A 16942-nucleotide genomic window follows, 5' to 3' on the forward strand; every position below is an offset into this window, starting at 1 on the left:
ACGCAGCAGTTGGCACGTGTGTTTCGTCTTCATCAGAGACGTGCTGAGGTGGTATTCCCATGTCCTCATCATCAGGAAACATAAGTGGTTGTGCGTCAGTGCATTCTATGTCCTCCCCCGCTGGGGAAGGGCTAGGTGGATGCCCTTGGGATACCCTGCCAGCGGAGTCTTCAAACAGCATAAGAGACTGCTGCATAACTTGCGGCTCTGACAGTTTCCCTGGTATGCATGGGGGTGATGTGACAGACTGATGGGCTTGGTTTTCAGGCGCCATCTGTGCGCTTTCTGCAGAAGACTGGGTGGGAGATAATGTGAACGTGCTGGATCCACTGTCGGCCACCCAATTGACTAACGCCTGTACCTGCTCAGGCCTTACCATCCTTAGAACGGCATTGGGCCCCTCCAAATATCGCTGTAAATGATGGCGGCTACTGGGACCTGAGGTAGTTGGTACACTAGGACGTGTGGCTGTGGCAGAACGGCCACGTCCTCTCCCAGCACCAGAGGGTCCACTAACACCACCACGACCATGTCCGTGTCCCTTACTAGATGTTTTCCTCATAGTTACCGTTCACCAAAATAAGAAAAATATTATTTGGCCCAATGTATTGAATTCAAATTCAGGCCTTTTTTTACAGACACCTAACACTGTCTGGCTATTTAGGTACCGTATTACACTAATAAAGGCACAGCAGTAACGACAGATTTAGCTGAATATAAATTTGAGGCCTAGTATTTAGGCGCTGGGTGAAAGGTGTACGTTTACAGACATAATTAGACTTGGAAATGCACAGTAGCATGTGTGTGAAGTTATTGAGAATGACCCTATGTGCACCTTGAATCTTATATACCCTTTTAGGGATAGATTTAAAGTAGGTCTGATACAGCAGAAACCACTAAATTAGGAAATTGCTAAATTGGGAATTGTATTTCAACCCAGAACATAAACTGTGCTTTGATGGACACTAAATAACTTGACCAGCTACAGCAATAATGACAGATTTGGATGAATATAAATTTGAGGCCTATTATTTAGGCGCTGGGTGATAGGTATACGTTTACGGACATAATTAGTCTGGGATATGCACAGTAGCGTGTGTGAAGTTATTGAGAATGACCCTATCAGCACCTTGAATCTAATATACCCTTTTAGGTATAGATTTAAAGTAGGTCTGATACAGCAGAAACCACTAAATTAGGAAATTGCAAAATTGGGAATTGTATTTCAACCCAGAACAAAAACTGTGCTTTGACGGACACTAAATAACTTGCCCAGCCACAGCAATAACCACAGATTTAGCTGACTATAAATTTGAGGCCTATTATTTAGGCGCTGGGTAACAGGTATTCGTTTACAGACAGAATTAGACTGGGATATGCACAGTAGCGTGTGTGTGAAGTTATCGAGAATGACCCCATCAGCACCTTGAATCTAATATACCCTTTTAGGGATAAATTTAAAGTAGGCCTGATACAGCAGAAACCAATAATTTAGAGAATTGCTAAATTGGGAATTGTATTTCAACCCAGAACAAAAACTGTGCTTTGACGGACACTAAATAACTTGCCCAGCCACAGCAATAACCTCAGATTTAGCTGACTATAAATTTGAGGCCTACTATTTAGGCGCTGGGTGACAGGTATACGTTTACAGACAGAATTAGACTGGGATATGGCCAAAAAATAACCACACTATTGATGGTTAAATGTACTTGGTGTGACAGCTTGACCCTGATGTAGGATATGGCCAAAAAATAACCACACTATTGATGGTTCAATGCACTTGGTGTGACAGCTTCACCCTGATGTAGAATATAGCCAAAAGACAACCACACTATTGAGGGTTAAATGCACTTGGTGACAGGCTCAGCTTGCCCCTGATGTAGTATATGGCCAAAAAATAAACACACTATTGATGGTTAAATGCACTTGGTGTGACAGCTTCACCCTGATGTAGGATATAGCCAAAAAACAACCACACTATTGAGGGTTAAATGCACTTGGTGGCAGCTTGCCCCTGATGTAGTATATGGCCAAAAAATAACCACACTATTGATGGTTAAATGCACTTGGTGTGACAGCTTCACCCTGATGTAGGATATAGCCAAAAAATAACCACACTATTGAGGGTTAAATGTACTTGGTGGCAGCTTGTGCTGGCGCACCACAAGACACAAAATGGCCGCCGATCACCCCAGAAAAAAGTGAATGAAAAACGCTCTAGTCAGCCTTAAAACAGTGAGCAATTGAATAGCAGCAGTTCAATGATCCACAGCTGCAGATCGATCACTGAATGAAGTCTTTTGGAGGAGTTAATCACTGCCTAATCTCGTCCTAACGTCGCAGCTGCAACCTCTCCCTACACTGATCAGAGCAGAGTGACGTACGGCGCTACGTGCCTCCAGCTTAAATAAAGGCTGGGTCACATGCTGCACTGGCCAATCACAGCCATGCCAATAGTAGGCATGGTTGTGACGGCCTCTTGGGGCAAGTAGTATGACGCTTGTTGATTAGCTGCTTTGCAGCCTTTCAAAAAGCGCCAAGAAAGCGACAAACACCGAACCCGAACTTTTACGAAAATATTCGGGTTCGGGTCCATGTCACAGACACCCCAAAATTCGGTACGAACCCGAACTATACAGTTCTGGTTCGCTCATCCCTGTTCTTAAGCATGACCTGAATAAGGTCCCTGGTAAAAAATCTTGAAATTGAACGTTTCCCTTTTAGAAGATCCACAGATTATTTTAGATTTTAAAATCTTTTATGAAAATTGCAACCGGGTAAGGAGCTCAAATTCTTCCACTAGCTCTTGGTGGGAGAAAATGAAAAAGAAAATTAAAAACTTTTTTATCGAAAAGAGCATCCAAAAGGTGAAAGAGAAAAAAGATGTTTTTAATAACCTCAATATCCGGTTGCAGACATTATACAAGTTCAGGGATAATGGTATCAATGTTAAGACAGAAATAGAAAATCTCAAAAAAGAGATTACCATATAATAATATCTGGAACAGAAGGGGAAGGAAATAATCTTCCGATCCAGAGTAAGGCACGCGGAAAATGACGAAACCTGTTCCAGATTTTTTTTTTTTAATTAACAACAAAAAAGATACCATTATCGAAATAGACGGTGAAAAAAATATGCAGACTATTTTAAAAAAGGTACACCTTTTTTATACTGAACTTTTTAATGTCAAATCTGTGGATCAGTCCCTTTTAGAAGACTCACTGAAGGAGGTCACTACTGTTTTAGATCCTGTCTCACAGCAGGTTTTATCACAGGAGCTGACTGAGCAGGAGGTTTTAGAGACAATCAAGAGTTTTAAAGCAGGGAAGGTACCTGGACCTGATGGTATACCCATTGAGTTTTATGTAAAGTTTTATGACCTTTTTAAAGATGATTTGTTTTATCTTTTAATTGACTTAAAAAATTGGAGACCAATAACCCTTCTGAATGCCGACTACAAAATAATGGCAAAGATCTGCGCGAATCGGTTAAAGAAAGTCATCTCCAAGACGATCCACCACAACCAAGTCTGCGGCATTCCTGGGAGAAGCATTTGGGACAACTTGAACCTAATAAAAGATTGTATTGAGGACACAAAGTCAAGGGGGGGTAAATTAGCCATTTTATCCATTGACTTTGAAAAAGCATTTGATCATGTCTCTCATTTTTATCTTTTTATGGTTTTAGAAAAGATGGGAATACCAGAAGGTTTTTTATAGTCTCTTAAAGCATTTTATAACAACTGTACAAGCAGAATTTTAGTGAATGGTTTTAGGACACAGGATGTCATTTTAAACTCCGGAGTAAAGCAGGGGTGTCCCTTATCCCCACTGCTTTTTATCTGTGCGTTAGAGCCTCTTCTATGTGTGCTACGGAAAGACAAATAAATCCATGGAGTCCCCCTGCCCGGTGGAGGGGGACTCGAGGCCAAAGCAGTGGGGTATATGGATGACGTTGCGGTATTGTGTAGGGACGCCCCGTCGTTCCGGAGAACTTTAGACCATATTCATTTTTATTGCCGTGCTTCTGGTTTTAAAATAAATCTTAATAAAAGTAATATTTTAAATATTGGTAGTATGGTTTTAAGAGATATTGATGTTCCTGTGTCCGATTCTATTACCATTTTAGGTGTCTCCTTCAGTGAGTCCAATAACGGTTTTTATAGCTGGGGCATGGTGGAAAATAAGGTAAAACAGAAAATAAGTATGTGGAGCATGAGGAAACTTACGATGGAGGGGAAGATTTTAATTATTAAAATGATTATTTTACCCCTTTTATTGTATCTAAGTGTGGCGTTTCCCCCTCCATCAGATGTACTCAAAAGAATTACTAAAAACTGTTTTACCTTTTTCTGGAACTCCAAAATGGAAAAATTAAAAAGAGAGCATGTAGTAAAAATAAAAGAGAAAGGTGGTAAAGATTTTCCGGATTTTAACAGGTTTTTATTAATAAAGTATTTTAGTTACTTTTTTAATGCTCTTTTTAAAGAACACTATTGGTCTTATTTTTTACGTTTTAATACTGGTTATTTTATGCATAGATTTAAGTGGTTCAAAACTATTTTATCTGTGCCTTACGCTCTTAATTTACCAGAAAATTATAAGATTTTAGAAAAAATAGTGTTGAATTTTAATTTAAAAGAAAAGATTATTGAAGAATTAAAAAACAGTAAAAAGCTAATAAAAGATTTAAGAGGAAAGGAGATGATTTGTGATATAAGAAATTTCAGAGAAGAAACATGTAAATCAGTATGGAAAAATATTAATGCCTCTTATCTTTTTAATTCCCAGAAGGACTTTGCCTGGAGTTGTGTTCACCAGTGTCTTCCATGCCGGGCATTCCAGTGCGGCAGGGCATACGTAAGGTCTGCCATCTGCCCAAGAGAAAGGTGCCAAGACGACAAGACAATTGAACATCTGCTATGGACCTGCGGCTTTGCAAGAGAGTGTTGGAGAAGGGTGCTTCCGCTGATACAGAAGATGGCAGGCCTAAGAGACATTACATATAACATGATTTTATACGGATCCCTGGAATGCCCAACAGCCTCTGAAAAGGCTGTGGCATGGAAGACGGTGTACTGCGTAAAATAAATTCTATGGAAAGCAAGACATATTTTAGTTTTTAAACATGATATTTTAACAGTTGATGATGTTCTGGGGTTGTGTTTTAGTGAGACGTATATTTATTTTTTAATCAATAAAAAAGTGAATACCGCCGCAGAGAGGATATGGTTTTTAAGCGAATGGAATTCTAATATATGATTTTATTCCTTTTACCATGTTCTTGTAACTATTTATACTTCTCTCTTTTGTAATGTTGTGAAATTTGTTTTGTTATTCTTTTAATAAATATGGCGTCCCTGCAAAGGGATAGTCAACTTAAAAAAAAAAAAAATCTTGTGTGCTGCACTTGGTCAGACATCAGAAGGTAGGACCCGGGTACCCTCTCTCTCGGCCTGGGGGGATCGTTCAGGCCTTCACCCCCCTGCTGCTATTGGGAGAGAGGCTTAGTCCCGGGGATGTCGAGTTGCGAGCCCCCGAACCTTTGTAAGTCCCAGGACTTGCAGAGGAGCATTTGTATTCTTTGTCCTTAGAGACAAGCGCCAAGTACCATCTATGGCAGACGACCCGGGAGGAGGAGGAGACGGGGTCGATGGAGGAGGAGGAGGAGCAGTCGGAGGAGGAGACGGATTTATTACGATGGAGAGGAAAAAGAAGAACGGAAAGAAAGGAGAAGCTGCAAGAAAAAATTCTAAAGATGATGGAGCCCAAAGAAAAGAGGAAGCCAGAAAAGACGAATCCCGTGGTGGTACAGAGGAATTAAGAGAAAACGTGACAAGACAAGAAGATGACGATGATGAGCACCAGATCCCGGATTTTACGCTAAAATGAAGGATACCGTAAGAATATATGTTACAGAGAGTAAAAAGGATGTTCACACTCTCGATTATCTAGTAGAGAAAGTCCTGTATGGCGTGTTCAGAGTACAGACGCACGAGATCTTAGCCATACAGGACTATCCAACGTAACTTTTACTCAAAACTGTATTTTTAGAGTAAGATATACGAACATGAAATTGATGAATCTCTCTCTGTGGTTATAAAAATGTATTCTCCTTTCGCTGATCTTAACATTATCACTACATTTTTATCCACCTCATTGCAGTGAGAAAGATTTTTAATTATGCCGGGATATGGACGTCAAAATTGTGTTTTAAAGTCACCTGTAACCGTGATTCCAAACATCCTGGAGGCTTCATTCTCCCCCCAGCACGTTTTAAGTTGGGAGACATGGTAGGAGACATGTTTTTTTCCAATATGCCACAATTCTGCAGGTATTGCAAACAGTATGGACATTACGCTGAGAGATGCATGAGCACATGTAAGAACTGCGGCAGCACTCAGCATGATACCAGGGAGTGCGCCGCAGGTAAAAAATGCTATGCTTGTACAAAAACCGGTCATCTCTCTCGTGATTGTCCTTTTAAAAATAGGTCTGAGGCACAGCCAGGGCAGCGGAGGCAGCCGGAGGAACGGGCGGAACAAGCGGAACCAAGAAAGAAGGATCGAGCCGAGCCACAGCCCCAAGGAGAGGAGCCCGAGCGAATGGACACCACGAGCGGACCCCTCCAATCAGTTGAACTGAGGGAAAAGCGGAATAAGAGAAAGTCCAGTGATCAGCCGACGAGTAAACCCCCTCCTGAGATGGAGGCTGGGAGCGGATCGAATGAAGCTGATCCGCCTGGCCCACACTCGATCCCTGGGCATACCCCAGAGGATCCAGGTGGAGCCGTGGCGTCCAAAAAGTGGAGGGACTATGCATCGGCGGTGAAAAGCCAAAGGGGGATGCCATCTGGGGGACCAGTGGCGGATCCCGGAGGTAGCCAGCCAGGTCCCTCCACCCACCTAAGTGGTGACATTGAGGGCACAGTACACACTGTGCCCGAGACCATATTTGACGACACCTCTGCCCCGGAAAGGGAGAGGGAAGACGCCGTGGCTCCGAGACCTAAGGAAGCGTTGTTGAGCCCCGAGTGGCAGCTGACTCTGGAAGGTGTGCTGATGGGAGAGGGGGTCTGCGGAGCGATGGTAGCTCCTCTTCTATAGAATGTTTGGATACCGTAACATCTGGGGCGCTAGGTGGCGAGGAGAGCGGATGCGAGTACTCCGGCCCTGCTGATGCTGTCTGAAGCTGTGCCGAGGTAAGATAATAAACTCCCTTTTTAATCTTTTATTATGGCTATTTTAAAAGGCATTTCCCTGAACACCAGAAGCGTGCATTCCCAAGCTAGACGAATTGCACTTTTTAATTATTTATCAATTTTATCAGCTTCGGTGTTCTTTTTACAGGAGTGCTGCATCCCCCACAGTCAAAACTATAAAAAATACAAAAATGACTGGAAACTCGGACCATCTGTCGGGTCCGGGTCAAATAAAAACAAGTCGGGGGTGTAGCCATTTTATTTAAGGGAAATGTTTTAATAGACCATATTAATGAGATTTTACCGGGGAGAATTTTATTAGTTAAAGCTTTTATTGATGGTTTTAGATGGCAGTTTTTAAATTTTTATGGTTTTACTGATAAAAAGGAAAGAGCTGAAATGCTAGAAATTTTACCCCTTTTTATTAATGATTCCGAACCATTGATTTTAGCAGGAGATTTTAATTGTATTTTAAGAGGTGAACGCTGACTCTCTAGCGCAGTGAGCAGGAACTATGACAGATCCTCCTCTCTGCTCAAAAATATTGTCATAGATTTCAAGCTCACTGACGTTTTAAAAAAATATAATAGTCATTTATCTGAAGAGGCCGGCGTTACTTGGGGTAACGCAACCTGCAAATCTAGAATCAAATTTATCTTCTGCTCTTATCAAGTACTGCCTCTTAATTGTAAGCTTTCAACTAATGTTTTTTCAGATCATAAGTTATTATCTTTTAAGGTGCAGTTTGGTGGCAACCACAAAAAGAAAAAAACATGGAAATTGAATGTCTCCCTTTTAAAAGACCCTAAAATTTTATCAGATTTTATTGTCTTTTACAAGCACTGCAGGCTGGTAAGGAACCCCAGAAGACCCATAACTGAATGGTGGGAGGGTATGAAGAAAAAAATTAAGACCTTTTTTATTAACAAGGGGAAACTTAAGGCCCAAGAGAAAAAGAAATGTTATGATGACTTAAATACCCGCCTGCAGACACAATACAAGCTCCGCAATCTGGGCATTGACATGAAAAAAGAAATTTCTCAGTGCCTGGAGCAGAAGAGTAAAGAGATTATGTTTTGTTCTAAAATAAAACATATTGAAGAGAACGAGACCTGCTCCAGGTACTTTTTTTTTTTAAATACAAGATAAACAGGCCCAGATTGAGGAGCTTGGGGGGGAGAAAAATATAAACGGTATTTTAAAGAAAGTACATGAGTTTTATACTGAATTATTTAATGAAAAGAAAATAGACAAACATTTTATGAAAGACTCGCTGAAGGGGATTGAGAATGTTTTAGATTCTGACTCTCAAAGATTTTTATTACAGGAAATCACCGAGCGAGATGTTTTAGAAACAGTTAAAAGTTTTAAGAAGGAAAAGGTGCCTGGCCCTGATGGTATACCCATTGAGTTGTATATTACCTTTTATGGCATTTTAAAAGAAGATTTGTTTTCTCTTTTAAAATAAGTTTTTAGGTCCAAGGCTCTCCCGGGATCCTGGAAAAAAGGTGAGGTCTCCCTTTTATACAAAAAAGGTGATAAGACTGATATTAAAAACTGGAGACCTATCACATTGCTTTGCTGCGATTACAAAATTATGGCAAAGCTATGTGCAAATAGATTTAAAAAAATCATACATAAAATCATTCATCAAAACCAGGTCTGCGGAGAAGCATCTAGGACAATATTAACCTTTTAAAAGATGTTATTAATTATACTAACGAAAGGAACGGGAAGGTTGCCATTTTATCTTTAGACTTTGAGAAGGCTTTTGATCGAGTATCGTATTTTTATCTCTTTAAAGTTTTAAAGAAAATGGGTATACCAGAGGGGTTTGTACAATGTTTGAGAGCATTTTATAACCAATGTACAAGTAAGATTTTATTTAGTCAATGGTTTTAAGACTCAGGATGTTATTTTACAATCTGGTGTGAAGCAGGGGTGTCCCTTGTCCCCACTACTTTTTATTTGCGCCTTGGAGCCTCTCTTAATTATGTTGCGAAAAGACAAGCAGATACGCGGAGTCCCCCTGCCAGGCGGAGGGGGACTAGAGGCTAAAGTAGTGGGGTACATGGATGATGTCGCCGTAATTTGCAGGGACACCCTTGCAATCCAAAAGGCAACTAAACAAGTGGAGTATTTTTGTTGCGCCTCCGGTTTTAAAATAAATTTTAACAAAAGCAATATTTTAAATGTCGGAGAGATGGTTTTAAATGACATTAACATTCTTGAGTCTGAGTTAATAAAGATTTTACGAGTCACCTTCAGCGAGTCCAACAATGGCCTCAGGAATTGGGATACGGTTACAGAGAAGGTAAATAAGAAATTATGTATGTGGAATCTAAGGAAGCTGACGATGGAGGGGAAGGTTTTAATTATCAAAATGATAGTTTTACCTATTTTATTATATCTTAGTATGGTGTTCCCTCCATCGGACGGTATTTTTTTTTTTAATTAATAAAGCCTGTTTTAATTTCTTTTGGGGTTCCAAGATGGACAAGCTGCAAAGAGATCTGGTAACGATTCCTTAATGTAAAGGTGGAAAGGATTTTACTGATAATTAAAAGAAACGTTTTAATAAGTATTTTAGTTACTGTTTTAATGCCCTTTTTAAAGACAATTATTGGTAGTTTTTTATACGTTACAATACTGGGTATTTTATGAGGAAGTTTGGGTGGTTTAAAACGATTTTAAATTCTCCCTACTCTTAATTTACCGGGTTCTTATAAGATTTTAGAAAAAATAACGAATACTTTTAATCTAGGCCAAAAGAGGGCGGAGATTTTAAAAAACAGTAGAATGATTTTAAAGGATATTAATGATGATAAGCTGATGACCCCTATTAAGAATTTTAATGAGATAAAATGTAAGCAGACCTGGAAAAATGTTAACGAAAACTATCTTTTTAACGCGCAGAAGGACCTGGCCTGGAGCTGCGTACATGAGTGTCTTCAAGGCCGGGCATTCCAGCACCGAAGAGGATTGGCAAGCACTGCGGAGTGTCCCAGGGGAGCATGCAGAGAGGAGGAGGACGTTTACCATTTATTTTGGTACTGTTATTTCGCACAAAAAATATGGAAAAAAATGTTCCCCTTGATGAAGAAGATCACAGGACTGAAATCATTATCTACGGACGGTGTCTTTTATGGGTGTCTAGAGTGCCCCTCAAGAATCAAAAAGACTATGGCATGGAAGATCACGAACTGCGTCAAAGTAGCTCTATGGTCGGCCCGGAACATTTTATGTTTTAAAAATGATATTATTACTGAAGAAAATTATTATTATTATTATTTATTTGACAAAAAAAGAACACCTTTTATGTGCCATGTAAGTTAAATGTAAAAATGGTTTTATAATATTTATGTGATGTAATGTTGTTATGATTTTAATAAACAATTTTTACCCCTTGATGGGTAAATATCAACTTAAAAAAAAATCTGTTACGTCCCCTATCTGGGGACCATATATTAAATGGATTTTTCGAACAGGGAGATGGAAAAAGAGCTTGCTCTGTCCACTCCACGCATTGACCTGGTATTGCAGTACCTCCAGGACCGGTGCACCCTTTCTATTCCAGTATAAAAAAACTGAATAAAATTGAGTGATGGATTTCAAGGATCCTTCCAGCAAGCAAGTGTGAAGTTGCTGTGTCCTGCCTCAGGAGTCTTCACTTCAGCTTCTCCTCTGTGCGGGCTGTGCTGTGCTGCTTTCTGCATACCTGCATCTAGCCTGTCAATCTCCTAATTGCATCAGCTGTGTGTGGGTTTGTTCCAGCACCAAGCAACCCAGCCAGCCAGTCACCTCTCCAAACACTCCAAATCCAATTAAGATTAATGGCTTAATTGTTAGGTTAATTGGCTTATCACCTGAATGCAGTGTTTGGACCTCCACTCCACGCACCTTGGATTTGATTTGGGCCTGTTGTGCACACCTGGGCGGGCTGCTGAGTTGTTCCTGGGAATTGACCCTTTTGTAGCAAGTTGGCTGGATGTAACCAATTTGCTTTTGTAGTGCTTTAGTAAATAAGTAAAATTTGTTTGCCTGTGTCTCCCTCTTGTGGATCTTTTAAACTGGATGGATGACTTAGAGGCTAAAAAGTAGTACAGCACTTCCTATATATCAGCAACAGCTGGACCTGCCTTGTCTGGCCAATGGACGGAACACTGCACGTGTCACAAGAGGCCTGTCAGGTCAGGTCAGTGGATGACATCACAAGGGCCCTGACGGAACACTCAACAATGCATACCTTGTTTTTATTTTTTAATATTTTTTTTTTCTCACTACTCTTCATTCACTCCTTATCGGTCTTTCTGCTTGGCGTACTTTGGCACCAGGAATTTTGTGCGAAGAAAAGGCATGACCAATAGTGGTGGGCGGAGCTATGCAGATACGAAAAACACGAAGTGGAGCATGCTGTTGATTTAAGAGCGTAGGACGCACGTTTTCCCTGGTTTGTGAGAGAAAGAAGCCTCCCGGTCTGTCTCTGCAGCTGGGGCCTGTAGCCTATCGCCTTTACAAGTGTTCTGCATTGAGGACCATCGGCCTGTAGGGCGAACCCTTTTCTGGTTATCGCTTCTCTGCCTTTTGGCTGCGATCATGGCATGACCGGACGCAGCCAAGGCTGAGGTTGAGAGAGCGATCGCTGGATCGGACGGCGGACGTGGGACGTCTTCGAAGATGGGCGTTACCATCCGAACTGCGGGGACCGAGGACTATCGGGTCAAGCATGGGTTTGGATTTGACATCGCGGAGGAGAAACGAGAGAAATTCACTTTGGAATACATTGTTCATGAGGTACTGTTCCGTTTATTGCAGGTTAGACGTGAGGAAATTTTGTGTCTACAGGATCCGAAGAGAGGACATTACATCTTGGTTCTAACAAATCCTGCTGCATGTCATAACCTCCTTACCCTGCTGAAGGGTTTTGTGAATGACCCTGCCCTTGATGGGGTTACTGTTACTGTGTTATCTAACGATGACACATAGTTGTCTATATGCATAACCCGTACGTTCCTCTCGAGAACACTGTTTTTTTGGGAAGATTCTGTGAGGTGGTGCGTTTTGCACATAAAGTGTTGAATTCAGAGACCCTTTGGACAGGGAAATATAAATTTTTCGTTAGATTCAAAGCAGATATATCTAGACCAGGTGGTTTTTGCTATCCCCCGATGTCATTCGCTATCGGGAGGGATAAAGGGTTTCTATACTATGGATGGTTGCAGAGAGACACCGTTGCGGTGTTCCAATTGTAACAAGGAAGGCCATCTTTCCGGTTCCTGCACCAATCAAAGTGAATGTAATGTGTGTGGCCAGGTTGGTCACGTTTTCCGGGATTGCCCGTTGAATGTTAACCCACCGAGGTCAAAGCCCAAATCATACTCTGACACCGCTAAAATGCGACAGTCGGTCCCCGTGAGATTTCAGAACCAGGCCCAGAGTAAGCCTGTATGCGATAAAAGTGATGACTGTGTTGCTGTGGAGGGAGGAGCGATTGAAGAAGAGATGGCATTTTCTCCTCCAGATATTCCTATCCCACCAGATGAGATAACTGGTTTACAAGGAGAGGGGGAAATGGACGTTTCCTTGTCCAAGACCCCAGTTATGCCTGGAGAGGAGGAGCAAGAGCAGGTGGAGGTTGCAAATAGAGGCCAAGGTGATTTCTCCAGGCCATCTACAAGTATGGAGGAATATGGTTTGGACTTATCTGTAAAGAGACCTAGGATTGATTCTCCGTCAAGTGAGGATGCAAGCCCCCAGGGGGATAGAATCTTTCCCAACCATGAGGTTGCAAATGACCAACTTTTTTTAGACGGTCTCACGACTGGGGCCTTCAGCTCTGGCTACTCCCTGCAAGGAGAAGAAGGCTGAGAATAATGAGGGGATGTGAGAATTATACCCTCAAAAAAGTCCTAGTATGGGGGACAAAATTGGCATACATGTCTTATCCTTAAATGTCCGTCTTTTAAAATCAAGGACAAGGAGGGCAACAATCTTTGATTTTCTGAAAAATCAAAATGCCGATATTGTATGTTTGCAAGAATGTGGGATTGCTGAGGAGTTGAGTAAGGATGAATGGAAGCATGGGGAATCTGTGTGGTCCGGGTCATGTGAGAATAGGAATTCGGGGGTTGGGATTCTGTTAAATAATAGTAGGATGTGTGTGGAGTCATATACAGTTGTTGAAGCAGGGAGGTATGTTCTGGCTGTTATAAAGTATAATAAATGGAAGTTTAGAATTGTTAATGTATATGGGTCTACAAAAAAAGATGAGCGGGTGAGTTTGTTGGAGAAGTTGAATGTGTTTTTGGTGGGGAGAATGGAGACTATTCTGCTGGGTGATTTCAATTGTGTGTTAGAAGGTGAGAAGAAAGACGTATCTGGGAATTTACTACACAAGCTAATTGACGATTTCTCTCTCCTAGATATAGCTGAGGTCGTGTTGGGGAAGCCACCACCGTGCACTTTTATTTCTGAGACAGGAAATGTAGCATCAAGGATCGATTTCATATTTCATGTAATCCACATTTAAAAGCGTGATCGGTCTCCAATTCTCAACCTTCTTCTTCTCCCCTTTCTTGAAAATCAAACACCCCCCCCCCTCTTTCATAGATTCACTTAATACACCCTTTTGCCACATATACTTACATACTTCAAACACATCCTCTCCCATGCTTTCATGTAAAGCTCCACTGGAAACCCATCTTTCCCTGGTGTTCTATTCCTTTTAGAATCAAAAACAATCTTCCTTATCTCCTCTAAAGACATGTCAGCACACAAACGCTCCTCCTCTCCCTTATCTAACTTTCCCTCCAAACACATTACAACCTCCTCCATTAGCCTTTTATCCACCCACTTATTTGCATACAAATCAGAATAAAATTTCTCTAATTCAATCACCACACCATCACCATAAATACACTGCCCCTTCTCATTTACAACCTCATCCATATCTTCCTTCTTTCCACACACCTTCTTAAAGAAAAATCTTGTACACTTCTCATTCTCTTCCAAAACCATCACTTTTGACCGAAAAATGATCTCTTTACCCTTTCTCTCCATAATTTGTTTCAACTCTTTTTTCCCAATTTGAAGGGGGATGAAATCTGGGATGAATGTGGGAAACAGATTGAAAGGAAATTTAATTATTGGAGAATGAGAGATTTGAGTTTGTCTGGAAAAGTTCTGATTGTTAAGTCGGTTATCATACCTGTGATATGGTTTGTGTTTTCTATTTACCCAGCTAATACAGTGAAAATGAGAAAGGTGGAGAAAATTGTATTTTCCTTTTTATGGGCAAGTAGAATGGAGAAATTGAAGAGAATGGATGTGTGTAAATCTAAAGAAAGAGGAGGACTTGGTTTGCCGGAGTTTGAGTGTTTTTTTGGAGTTGCGTATATTAAGAATTTTGTTATAATGTATGGGAAAGAGAATAAATGTGCTTATATGATGCAATATATGGCTGGGTGGATGGTGTATGGATTAAGATGGAGGGTTAGAGATGCAAGGGTACCTATGGCATTTAAGTGTCCTGAATGGTATAAGGTGGTGGAAAAATTTATCAGGAAATATGATTTGTTGAGGATTGAGATGAATTGATTTAAGAATAAGAAAGCTGTGATGAATGTGATATGTAAGGATGAACTTGAGTGTGATATTATGGGATTGAGGTCGGATGTGGCGGTGACGGTGTGGAAAAAGTTGGGTATCAAGGGAGTGTCAAATAGGCAAAAGGATATTGTATGGATGGGAGTGCAGAATATTTTGCCAGTGAGAGAAGTACAGAAAAAGAATGATTTGGTTAAGTCTGAATTTTGTCCAAGGGAAGGGTGTGGTGCAAGTGAAAGTGTGAGGCATTTGTGGTAGGATGATAAGTATGCGCAAAATGTATGGAAAGGGATTGGAGGAATGATTAAAGAATTGAATGGGGTTAAATATATGAATTGGAAGGTAGCTATGTTTGGTTTAGGTGCATGTGGGGAACAGAATATTAGGTTGTTATGGTTTATAATTGTCTGTGTAATGGAGTGTTTATGGGATGTGAGAAACTTGCTGGTGTTCAAAAGAGAAATGATATCAGAGGAAGATTGTTTGAAATTAATATTGTCTAGGTTATATATAATATATTGTTGGGATAGGAAGTACGGTGGTGGTGTAGATAGTGAGGGTGTGTGGAAGTTTAAGAAATGGAGATTTTTTGTGAACAAAATTTGAGTAAAAATATAAATTATAAAAAATATGAATAAAAAATAAGGAAGGACCACGATGATAAGGTTGGAATAAGCTTGCTATATAAGCATATTTAGAGCTTTTAGTTAGTGACCACTGAGTAGTTTAAAAAAAAAAATCAAAAAAAATCTGTTCTTATCAGTTTAATATCTGATACGTCATCCAGTTTAAAAGATCCACAAGAGGGAGACACAGGCAAACAAACTTTACTTATTTACTAAAGCACTAGGAAAGCAAATTGGTTACATCCAGCCCACTTGCTACAAAAGGGTCAATTCCCAGGAACAACTCAGCATCTGGGGACCATATATTAAATGGATTTTTCGAACAGGGAGATGGAAAAAGAGCTTGCTCTGTCCACTCCACGCATTGACCTGGTATTGCAGTACCTCCAGGACCGGTGCACCCTTTCTATTCCAGTATAAAAAAACTCAATGAAATTGAGTGATGGATTTCAAGGATCCTTCCAGCAAGCAAGTGTGAAGTTGCTGTGTCCTGCTGCTGCCTCAGGAGTCTGCACTTCAGCTTCTCCTCTGTGCGGGCTGTGCTGTGCTGCTTTCTGCATACCTGCTGCTGCTGCATCTAGCCTGTCAATCTCCTAATTGCATCAGCTGTGTGTGGGTTTGTTCCAGCACCAAGCAACCCAGCCAGCCAGTCACCTCTCCAAACACCCCAAATCCAATTAAGATTGATGGCTTAATTGTTAGGTTAATTGGCTTATCACCTGAATGCAGAGTTTGGATATAACCTGAATGCAGTGTTTGGACCTCCACTCCATGCACCTTGGATTTGATTTGGGCCTGTTGTGCACACCTGGGGGGGCTGCTGAGTTGTTCCTGGGAATTGACCTTTTTGTAGCAAGTGGGCTGGATGTAACCAATTTGCTTTCCTAGTGCTTTAGTAAATAAGTAAAGTTTGTTTGCCTGTGTCTCCCTCTTGTGGATCTTTTAAACTGGATGACTTGTAGGCTAAAATGTAGTCCAGCACTTCCTATGTATCAGCAATAGCTGGACCTGCCTTGTCTGGCCAATGGACGGAACACTGCACGTGTCACAAGAGGCCTGTAAGGTCAGAGGTCAAGTAAGGTCAAGTCAGTGGATGACATCACAAGGGCCCTGACGGAACACTCAACAATGGGGCCGTGACATCATAATCAACAATGCATAGCCCCCTTTTTTTTTTTTTCCACTACTCTCCATTCATTCCTTATCGGTCTTTCTGCTTGGCGTGCTTTGGCACAAGGAATTTCGTGCGAAGAAAAGGCGTGACCAAAAGTGGTGGGCGGAGCTATGCAGATACGAAAAACACGAAGTGGAGCATGCTGTTGATTTCAGAGCGTAGGACGCACGTTTTCCCTGGTTTGTGAGAGAAAGAAGCCTCCCGGACTGTCTCTGCAGCAGGGGCCTGTAGCCTATCGCCTTCACAAGTGTTCTGCATTGAGGACCATCGGCCTGTAGGGCGAACCCTTTTCTGGTTATCGCTTCTCGGCCTTTTGGCTTCGATCTTGACGGA

General features: G+C 41.2%; 2 pseudogenes; both read left to right on the forward strand.

Moving 5' to 3' along the window:
* The first annotated feature begins 10595 nt into the window (after positions 1 to 10595).
* LOC122942833 lies at positions 10596 to 10772 on the forward strand (annotated as a pseudogene).
* Positions 10773 to 15700: 4928 nt separating this feature from the next.
* LOC122942845 lies at positions 15701 to 15841 on the forward strand (annotated as a pseudogene).
* Positions 15842 to 16942: the final 1101 nt, after the last annotated feature.

Source organism: Bufo gargarizans, chromosome 6 (assembly GCF_014858855.1).
Source record: "Bufo gargarizans isolate SCDJY-AF-19 chromosome 6, ASM1485885v1, whole genome shotgun sequence".
NCBI lineage: Eukaryota > Metazoa > Chordata > Amphibia > Anura > Bufonidae > Bufo > Bufo gargarizans.